This window comes from Ceratotherium simum, chromosome X (genome assembly GCF_057802395.1).
Source record: "Ceratotherium simum simum isolate JZ-2026a chromosome X, ASM5780239v1, whole genome shotgun sequence".
Classification (NCBI taxonomy): domain Eukaryota; kingdom Metazoa; phylum Chordata; class Mammalia; order Perissodactyla; family Rhinocerotidae; genus Ceratotherium; species Ceratotherium simum.
Genome location: NC_141940.1, coordinates 84,580,776 through 84,591,114, shown reverse-complemented (window position 1 = coordinate 84,591,114; position 10,339 = coordinate 84,580,776). Strand labels below are relative to the sequence as shown.

The following is a 10,339-nucleotide window of genomic DNA, read 5'->3' as shown; positions in this document are numbered from 1 at the left end:
TCTCTGAGGGAGGAATGTGGGAAGTGGGTGAGACCAGAGCCAGGGGCTCACGAAGGAAGCCTAAGCAGGCAAGGGGCTAGGTGGCCCTGCAGCTGAGGCTGTGGGGTGGACGGCCCTGCCCAGGGGCAGGGTGGAGGATGAGACCCAGATTCAGGGGGATCCGCAGATGCCAGCAGAGTGAGCTGAGGCTGAGTCAGGCGGGGAGCACCAGGTCCTGACCAAGAGGAGAGAGACAAAAGTGCAAGTTTCACCAGCCCCACTCGTGGGTGGTGCAGGTCAGCCTCAGCAGCTGGACCTGGGAGACAAGGGTCATCCTTCCCTCAGAGACCACCGAGGATACTGTGATCAACATAAGAATTTCATAGATCCCTCCCCCCCAGCCCCGTCTCACATCACCTGGGAGACTTGTAAGACACACATCCCCCTTCCCCGCCTTGGAAAGGAGTAGGGAGGTGGGGTGGAAATCTGAGAGACTGAGCATTTCCACCAAAACAGACTGAGCATTTGTTCAAATGAACCATTCACACGACAGCATCAGATTACACTTAAGAAAGTAGACATAAAATCAGTGGGTTTTTTCACCCCTTACTATCCAGTCCAGAGAGTGGGCACTCATGATGAAGGTCAGATCGGCCGGAGAGAATAAATTAACCAAAGTGCTCGTGCAGTCCGAGGAACACCATCCCCACCGGCTCCTCCTCTGCCCATGGTCTCATCAGTCCGTGTTAGAGGAGATTGGGGCATCCTGGCCTTGTCCTCTCCTTTAACCTAGGACAACGTTCCACATCCTATAAACAGACCCCCAAAACAGAGCACAGAAGGAAGAGTGGACCAGACAGACGGACACACAGAGTAGAGTAACTGATGAGAGTGGTCACTGAGGTGAGCAGGTCCTCCTCAAGGCCGTCGTTGCCCTCCACGAGTGATGCCAGGCTCCTTTCTCCTTTAACAACACAGGCCCCTTTTTCCAGGGCCTGAGCCAGGGAGCCTGGCTTCAGAAAATGGTTGTAGCACTGTGTACTGCTGGAGAAAATCACAGGACCACATGTTAGAGCCACTATGCTTTCATAGTCTTCATCGTCTCCTGGGATCTCAGTGCTGTAAAGAATGCTTTCTTTGTGACTCTGGTCCCTCCCCCAGTCCCTTCTGAGAGCATCCCAAGATTTCACCTCTCTCCTTGTATCCTCTATCGTACATCTATCCCTTCACCCTTGGCCAAAGCACATTCCCATTCTCAGGTGAGATCCCAGCAGTCAGACAGGGGGAGGGAGAAGGGCCTCAGCGCTGGAAAGGGGTGTGGGATTCTGTTGTCTCGGCAACATTCGTCTACTCATCGTCACTGGGTCACTCAGCTCAGGCAACAGTCCAGCTGGAAGGGCCAGGACAGATGGGAAAGCACATCTCTCCATCTTGCTCTCTTTCTGTGACCAGAGGTTGAGATAAAAACAAACAAACAAACAAAAAAAAAACAAAGCTGGTTACCAGGGAAACTGAAGCTTAATCCATCTGACTCAAGAGAAAAAGAAACTAACAAGGGAGTGGAAACTAAGACACAGGATGTATTGTGCGAAGCCACGCACAGACATGGAATTGTGACTCTCAATAAATGTGATTGTCGCAAGGGTCCTGCGCATGCACCGACACATGCACACATGTGTACTCAGGAGCACTCCTTCCAGCCCAGAACAGCACCGTGACTGTGGTATAAGGTACATGCGGGGGAGGCAGGAGATGAGGCAATGAGGCAGGAGTGTAGGCAGAAGCCAGGTCATGAAAGGCAGGGAGGGACAACTTATATTTTTAAATTATTACCTACTCCTTCTTTCAAGGCTATTTTGACATTTGCATTTCGTTTAGATCCATTTGTGCAACTATTTATTTAGAACAGACTCTATGCTAAATCACCTTCACCTGAAAGAATGTGCAGTCCTATTTTTAAAAAAATAACCATAATGGTACGTTGCTGACACTGTGATAACGTTATCTTACGAAGCAGCTCTGCAGATCAGCAAATGCTGAAATGACATCTCTTGAGCACCATAGTGGGAGGCCAGTTGAACAAGTTCCTTTTTATTTATAGCAACTGAGGAACAAAAAAGCACTTGACAGAACCTCTGTCCAGGGTTGGAAATTTGCCTAGTGATAAACCAAGTGAAAAATAGATAGAGGTACAGTGGCGTAATACAGGAGGAGGCTTATTCCACGTATCAAAAATTGTCCTTTTTCACAAAGCTTTCGATGTTGCCCTTCCTGCTCTGTGATGTACGTTGAGTTGAGAAGCACCACTCAAATGGATATGTGGAGCTATAAACATTTGTGTATGTTCTAGTGCTTTGATGTTGGTCAGAGGGGTGAATCCCAGTGATCCAGCAGCTGGAGAGAGGCCTAAAAAGTATAGTTGCGTCTTAAAGCTTTTGTTTATGAGCTGGTGATAAATATATCAAAGAATGCCAAAGAGGAAACTTCCCGGAGGAGACCACAGAGGACCAAATTTTTGAAACAGAAAGAAGGCCCCTTAAGAGAGTGCCTTGCCCTGCTTCACAGGATGATGCTGAAGTTTTCTAATGGAGTGTGAGCTGTGGTTCATGGCCTATTGAAGCTCTAGAAACATATTTCTTGGGTGGATAGATGGATGGAGTCATGATTTCATACATGGATGTGCGGATGGATGGACGGATGGATGGATGGGTGGATGGGCTGAGACAAGATTGTGCAGTGTCTATGGGGTCACAAAACTCTTTGTGGTACAAAAGTCTTTGTGAAATTTTCGCAATAAAAGGAAGCCTGAGATCTTTCAGTGCACGCTTTTTGACCGTGACAACCATTCCAGGGACCATAGATTCAGCTAGGGTTCAGAGCCCTATTATCTTCATCAGTGCTGACAATGTTATAGAGGCAGATAGATAGACATGCAGTACGGTTAAGTGGTCGTACCTATGGGCGTTGGAGTCAGACAAACCTGGGTTTCACCATCTCTAGCCCTCGGGATCACTGCTGTAAAAGTGAGGATTAAATTAGTACCTCCCTCATAAGGTCATAAAGAGATTAAATGAATCAAGGTATTAGTGTTCCCAGCACGTACTAAGTACCCAGTAACATTAGTTTCTTATTGCTATTGCCGGTCTTAATATTCATATCGCCTTGGCAGACCAAGGATCTGTATCTACTAAAATGGGTAGGGGTTGCAGTGGTCACGTTACCATGCCCACTACATCTACAGAGATTAGCGTTGTAGCACGGGGGAATGGCTGTCGGGAGACTCAGCTATAGGCTCAGGTCACCTTCAAGGTTGGGGTTCTGTGTTGTTGGATGTGGCGCATGCTCTGGCCAAGCAACGAACGAGAAAAGGGAGCTGTCTCTCCCCTGGCAAATGTAGCCTGTCTCTCAGGAGAACACACAGGTATGCTAACAAAGAGGTGGAGGACTGGGGGGTGGGGGTGAGGAATGGTGATCCCTTCAGTTACACCTGATGGATGTCACACCCACCCATCTCCATGTCCCCCTCGAAGACCGTGGTTAATTCTGCCACCTCCCTCTGCAAGTCCTTCAACGTCCGCTTCATCCAACCCTGGTCCTTCTCACTCCTCTGAGCTCCTGGAAACCTGCGCCACTCGGGGGATCCAGTAAGTGCTTTCTAACACATCCATGGATATCAGATGTCTCCCTTCATTAAATGCTCGTTCCCAAGGACAGGGGCTGCCTCTGCAATTCCTCCTCGTACCCCACTACAAACAGTCCTCAAAGCATAGAGTGGGAGGTGGCAAGGGGAGAGGATTAAAAACTTTGTGATTTGGTAGAATCACTGGTAGAATAATCAACCAGTTGTGGGATGGGCCTCAGACTGGCTGCTGTCCTGACATGTAGCTACCCAGTGAGTGGCAGATTGTGTGGGAAACACACAGTCAGACAAGCTCTTGAATCTTAGCTCCTCCATATTACTTCCTGTGTGACCATCTACTCTTTCATAGTCAGGCTTATTTTATGCAAAAGATAATGAATTATTTTCTTGCCCTGTAACATTTTTTTTGTCAATATTACTGGAGGTGAAGAATGTAAATTATCACACATTGTAGATTCTCATTGAAGGAGACTAATTGCAGCTGTGACATCATCATTTTGTATTCATTTTTACCACCTTACCAGAGAGAGAGAGAGAGAGAGAGAATTAAACCTAAACCATTGCACTCCAAAGGAAAGCCCACTGTCATGGGACGGAAATGGCGTATCAAGTGAGAAAACCCATTTCTCCTCCTCTCTTTTTGATGTGAGGGAATCAGATCTCACAATGAAAATTTTACTCCCAGACTCTCTGACAAGATCACAAGGGTGGATTCCAGTCCACATTAACTTACATGTTTTATAGTTATTTCTAGGGCTAATGTAGTAATCATTGTTATTTACTAGAACTCAGTTATGGAGACTGTATCAGAAAGGATATTTACTCAGCGCAGAACTGATTGTCCCATTCGAGTAATGTTATGATGGGTCGGGTACCCGTCAGAGGACTCTGCAGGCTGCATCATGAAAAGTAGAGATACACCTCTGTAAGCCAATGTGCACGCACATGCTCTAGTTCCTTATGCAGCCAGTGTGAGAATGCTATTCATATCATCCCACAAGGGAGTACCTGGGCACAAGGACTGGCATCTGAAGTATCTCAACAAAGTGCAGGGGCAACAATATGCCTGTGCTCACCATTGTCCGGAGAGACCCCTGATGCCCACTGCAGGGAGAGTGTACCACCTGCCTCCCTCTGAAAGCACTCGTGTCCTATGCCTGGTTTTAGGTTTGGTTTAGTCATTCACTCAGAATATATCTTTTTTCCATGTTTGTTTCAGTCATTACACATAAGTTCTGACCTTCAGTGGAGCCCTCCTTATGTTTTAGGACACTTTTTTTTTTTTTTTTTTTGAGGAGATCAGTCCTGTGCTAACATCTGCCAATCCTCCTCTTTTTGTGCTGAGGAAGACTGGCCCTGGGCTAACATCCGTGCCCATCTTCCTCCATTTTATATGGGACGCCGCCACAGCATGGCTTGCCAAGCAGTGTGTCGGTGCGCACCTGGGATCCGAACCGGCAAACCCCGGGCCGCCGCAGCGGAACGCGCGCACTTAACCGCTTGCGCCACGGGGCCGGCCCCAGGACACGTTAATTTTTAAAAGTCCAATTATTTTAGTAAATTATAACTTTAGAGCACAGTCTAGAATCTAAATATTTATTCAGACCATCAATGTCATGCAACTTACAGAAAGTAAAACAAGATATCTCGATTTCTTTAAAATATGCATGACTGTTGAAAGCAAAAATTATAGCATTGTCTGGTGCGGTTTTTGATGTATATAGCTGTATTTCGTGTTACAACTATAATATAAAAGTCAGTGGAGGAAGGTAAAGGGTCATGTGTGGTTGTAAAGATTCCATATTTTACTTGAAATAGAAAATATTCCCTCAGTACAGACTGTGTAACATTATGTATGTGTAGTATTTTGATCACTAAAGCAACAACATAAAAATAAAGATATATAGCCAAAATTCTAATACAAACATTAAAATGGAGCACTAAGAACATTCAAATTATCCAAAAGAAGTCAGGATAGAAAGAACAGGGGGAAAAATAATAGGTCATGGAGAAAACCAGAAAATGAATAGTAAAATGGTAGACCTAAGTCCAACCATATCAATAAATAGATTAAATGTAAACAATCTAAACATACAAATTAAAAGGCAGTCATTGCCAGATTGGATTAAAAACATCCAACTATATGCTGTCTATTAGAAATCCACTTTAAATATAAAGACATAGATGTATTAAAAGAAGTTGGAAGAAGTTGTATCATGCAAACAATAACCAAAGAAGGATGCAGTGATTATATTAATATCAAAGTAGATTTGAAAGGAAAAAAAAATCTTCGAGTCCCTGTTTTTAATTCTTCTAGGTATATTCATAGAAGTGGAATTGCTGAATAATATGGCAGTTCTACATTTAATTTTTTGAGGAACCAGCACACTGTTTTTCACAGCAGCTGCACCATTTTACATTCCCACCATCGATGCACAAGGTTTGCAACTTTCCACATCCTCACCAACACTCTTTTCCTTCTTTTTTTCAAATAATATCCATCCTAATTGGTGTGAAGTGGTATCTCATTGTGGTTTTGATTTACTTCCCTCTGAGTCCTTTTAATGCCCCCCATAATATAATTGTTAAATATTTTTTCTATGTACATCAAGACCCACATTAAACAGTGTTACATAATTATTGCTTTAACACTCAAACATAATTTAGAAAACTCAAGAGGAGTAGGAAAGTCTATTATATTTGCCCAAATGTTAACATTCCATCGTTTTTTCTTTCTTCCTGACATTCCAAATTTCCTTCTTTTGTACTTTTATTTCTGTATACAGAAGTTTCAGAGAGAAGTCAAGATGGCGGCGTAGGCAGACTCTGAACTCACCTCCTCCCACGGACACAGCCAATTTACAACTACTTTTGGAAAAATTACCCCTGAGGGAGAACTGAAAACTGGATAAGAGGAACTCCTGCAACAAACGACAATCCTAATTGAGGTGGAAGACGCAGAAATTCCCTTCTGGAGAGGAAAAACGCCACCTTCACAAGCCGCAGTGCTTCACGGCCGCCCGGGAGCAGCCCAAAGGTACACAGCCCTCCCTGGAGGAGTGGGGCCCTGAGCCGGGGAGCGCCTCCGCTATAGGCATTTTTTGAACCCAGCACAATCGAGACAAGTGGCATAATATCTGACTTTGCTTGCTACTAAAACATTGGGGAGTACCCCCAGAAAAGCTGGTTCACAAAGAAATTAAAGCCGCTCTTAAAGGGCCCACGCACAAATTCACCAGTTTCAGGAAGCAACCTAAAATCACCAGAAAGAAAGGTGCACAGTGCTTTGGTGAAAAGAGACTCACCTAATAGGCTCTGAGTGCATCTCGGTGAGAGGTGAGTCCTCTCCAGGGACTGGGACTTTGGTGGCGGCCATTGTTGTGGCCTGGTGTGGGCGTGCTGACACAGACGCTGGCAGACGCCATTGGAGTTCTCCCTGGGGCCTGCTAGCCCAGGGTCTGCCCCACCCACTAGAGCACTGACTTAATCCAGCTCAGCCAGGGCAGGCAGCCCACCCTAGTGACTGGCCCCACCCAACAAGCAGCCCTCGGGCAACCTGTGGGCCCGCTAAGTGAGCTGCCTGGATTCTCCGCAGCCTGGTGAGTGGGTCCACCTCTGTGGGGCAGGGTGTGTGCAAGGAGTGGGTGGAGAGTGTGGGATGGTGGTGGAGTGTGTGGGGCTCCTGCCTTGGAGAAACTGGGTCCACTTCAGGAGGTTGGGGCACGCACACGGGGCAGGACTGTGTTGACTGTGTGTGTGGACCTGTGGGCGGCGGGGCTTGTCAGCTGCAGAAGACTTGTGCTTCTCAAAGACCCACATAGGGGGCTTGCCCCACCATCCAAAGCCTGAAACAATTCGGTACTCCCGTGCCTGAGGCCAGCCACAATCCTCAGAGAGCTGACAAGAGACCTAAAGCCTGGAGGCTTATAGCAATTGTAAGCCCCTGAGCCTAACAACCTGCCACGCTGGGGGCCTACTCACTTAAAAGAAATACTGCAACACAAATGTGCTATTAGAACTTGCAGCCAACTGTGCTGGGGCTCCCCACACCCGGTAAAGAGACTGAAGGGCCCACAACAACTACAAGCAGCTGAGCATTACAACACCTGGCCAGGGGCATAGCTCAGCCTCCCTGGGCACTTACAGGGAGAGCAACCACGCCACAACAGAAGGACACACGTAGCCCAAATAGGGGTCACCCCTGGAACATTCAGAAATGAGGGAAGCACAATTTTGCCTCTTTCCCTGTGCTTGTGTCTATGTATTAGGTAGGTCAGCTATGTCTCCTGCTCTTGGAGAGGTGACCTTATATAAGTGATGCCTTAGGAGGCCCGGCGGTGTGCTTCTGTCTGTGTCAGCACGCCCACACCAGGCCACAACAATGGCCGCCACCAAAGTCCCAGTCCCTGGAGAGGACTCACCTCTCACCGAGATGCACTCAGAGCCTATTAGGTGAGTCTCTTTTCACCAAAGCACTGTGCACCTTTCTTTCTGGTGATTTTAGGTTGCTTCCTGAAACTGGTGAATTTGTGCGTGGGCCCTTTAAGAGCGGCTTTAATTTCTTTGTGAACCAGCTTTTCTGGGGGTACTCCCCAATGTTTTAGTAGCAAGCAAAGTCAGATAGTATGCCACTTGTCTCGATTGTGCTGGGTTCAAAAATGCCTATAGCGGAGCGCTCCCGGCTCAGGGCCCCACTCCTCCAGGGAGGGCTGTGTACCTTTGGGCTGCTCCCGGCGGCCGTGAAGCACTGCGGCTTGTGAAGGTGGCGTTTTCCTCTCCAGAAGGGAATTTCATGCGTCTTCCACCTCAATTAGGATTGTCGTTTGTTGCAGGAGTTCCTCTTATCCAGTTTTCAGTTCTCCCTCAGGGGTAATTTTTCCAAAAGTAGTTGTAAATTGGCTGTGTCCGTGGGAGGAGGTGAGTTCAGAGTCTGCCTACGCCGCCATCTTGACTTCTCTCTGAAACTTCTGTATACAGAAATAAAAGTACAAAAGAAGGAAATTTGGAATGTCAGGAAGAAAGAAAAAACGATGGAATGTTAACATTTGGGCAAATATAATAGACTTTCCTACTCCTCTTGAGTTTTCTAAATTATGTTTGAGTGTTAAAGCAATAATTATGTAACACTGTTTAATGTGGGTCTTGATGTACATAGAAAAAATATTTAACAATTATATTATGGGGGGCATTAAAAGGACTCAGAGGGAAGTAAATCAAAACCACAATGAGATACCACTTCACACCAATTAGGATGGATATTATTTGAAAAAAAGAAGGAAAAGAGTGTTGGTGAGGATGTGGAAAGTTGCAAACCTTGTGCATCGATGGTGGGAATGTAAAATGGTGCAGCTGCTGTGAAAAACAGTGTGCTGGTTCCTCAAAAAATTAAATGTAGAACTGCCATATTATTCAGCAATTCCACTTCTATGAATATACCTAGAAGAATTAAAAACAGGGACTCGAAGATTTTTTTTTCCTTTCAAATCTACTTTGATATTAATATAATCACTGCATCCTTCTTTGGTTATTGTTTGCATGATACAACTTCTTCCAACTTCTTTTAATACATCTATGTCTTTATATTTAAAGTGGATTTCTAATAGACAGCATATAGTTGGATGTTTTAATCCAATCTGGCAATGACTGCCTTTTAATTTGTATGTTTAGATTGTTTACATTTAATCTATTTATTGATATGGTTGGACTTAGGTCTACCATTTTACTATTCATTTTCTGGTTTTCTCCATGACCTATTATTTTTCCCCCTGTTCTTTCTATCCTGACTTCTTTTGGATAATTTGAATGTTCTTAGTGCTCCATTTTAATGTTTGTATTAGAATTTTGGCTATATATCTTTATTTTTATGTTGTTGCTTTAGTGATCAAAATACTACACATACATAATGTTACACAGTCTGTACTGAGGGAATATTTTCTATTTCAAGTAAAATATGGAATCTTTACAACCACACATGACCCTTTACCTTCCTCCACTGACTTTTATATTATAGTTGTAACACGAAATACAGCTATATACATCAAAACCGCACCAGACAATGCTATAATTTTTGCTTTCAACAGTCATGCATATTTTAAAGAAATCGAGATATCTTGTTTTACTTTCTGTAAGTTGCATGACATTGATGGTCTGAATAAATATTTAGATTCTAGACTGTGCTCTAAAGTTATAATTTACTAAAATAATTGGACTTTTAAAAATTAACGTGTCCTGGGGCCGGCCCCGTGGCGCAAGCGGTTAAGTGCGCGCGTTCCGCTGCGGCGGCCCGGGGTTTGCCGGTTCGGATCCCAGGTGCGCACCGACACACTGCTTGGCAAGCCATGCTGTGGCGGCGTCCCATATAAAATGGAGGAAGATGGGCACGGATGTTAGCCCAGGGCCAGTCTTCCTCAGCACAAAAAGAGGAGGATTGGCAGATGTTAGCACAGGACTGATCTCCTCAAAAAAAAAAAAAAAAAGTGTCCTAAAACATAAGGAGGGCTCCACTGAAGGTCAGAACTTATGTGTAATGACTGAAACAAACATGGAAAAAAGATATATTCTGAGTGAATGACTAAACCAAACCTAAAACCAGGCATAGGACACGAGTGCTTTCAGAGGGAGGCAGGTGGTACACTCTCCCTGCAGTGGGCATCAGGGGTCTCTCCGGACAATGAGTGAGCACAGGCATATTGTTGCCCCTGCACTTTGTTGAGATACTTC

General features: G+C 45.1%; 1 long non-coding RNA gene across 1 annotated transcript; it reads right to left on the bottom strand.

Annotated features, from left to right (window-relative positions):
* Positions 1-385: 385 nt before the first annotated feature.
* On the bottom strand, positions 386-7,962 carry LOC147911915 (uncharacterized). The gene is made up of 3 exons (XR_015550603.1): positions 6,925-7,962; positions 2,935-2,994; positions 386-1,421 (listed from the first exon to the last, which is right to left on the bottom strand). It is a non-coding gene; the product is annotated as an uncharacterized LOC147911915 (long non-coding RNA).
* Between the last annotated feature and the right edge of the window lie 2,377 nt (positions 7,963-10,339).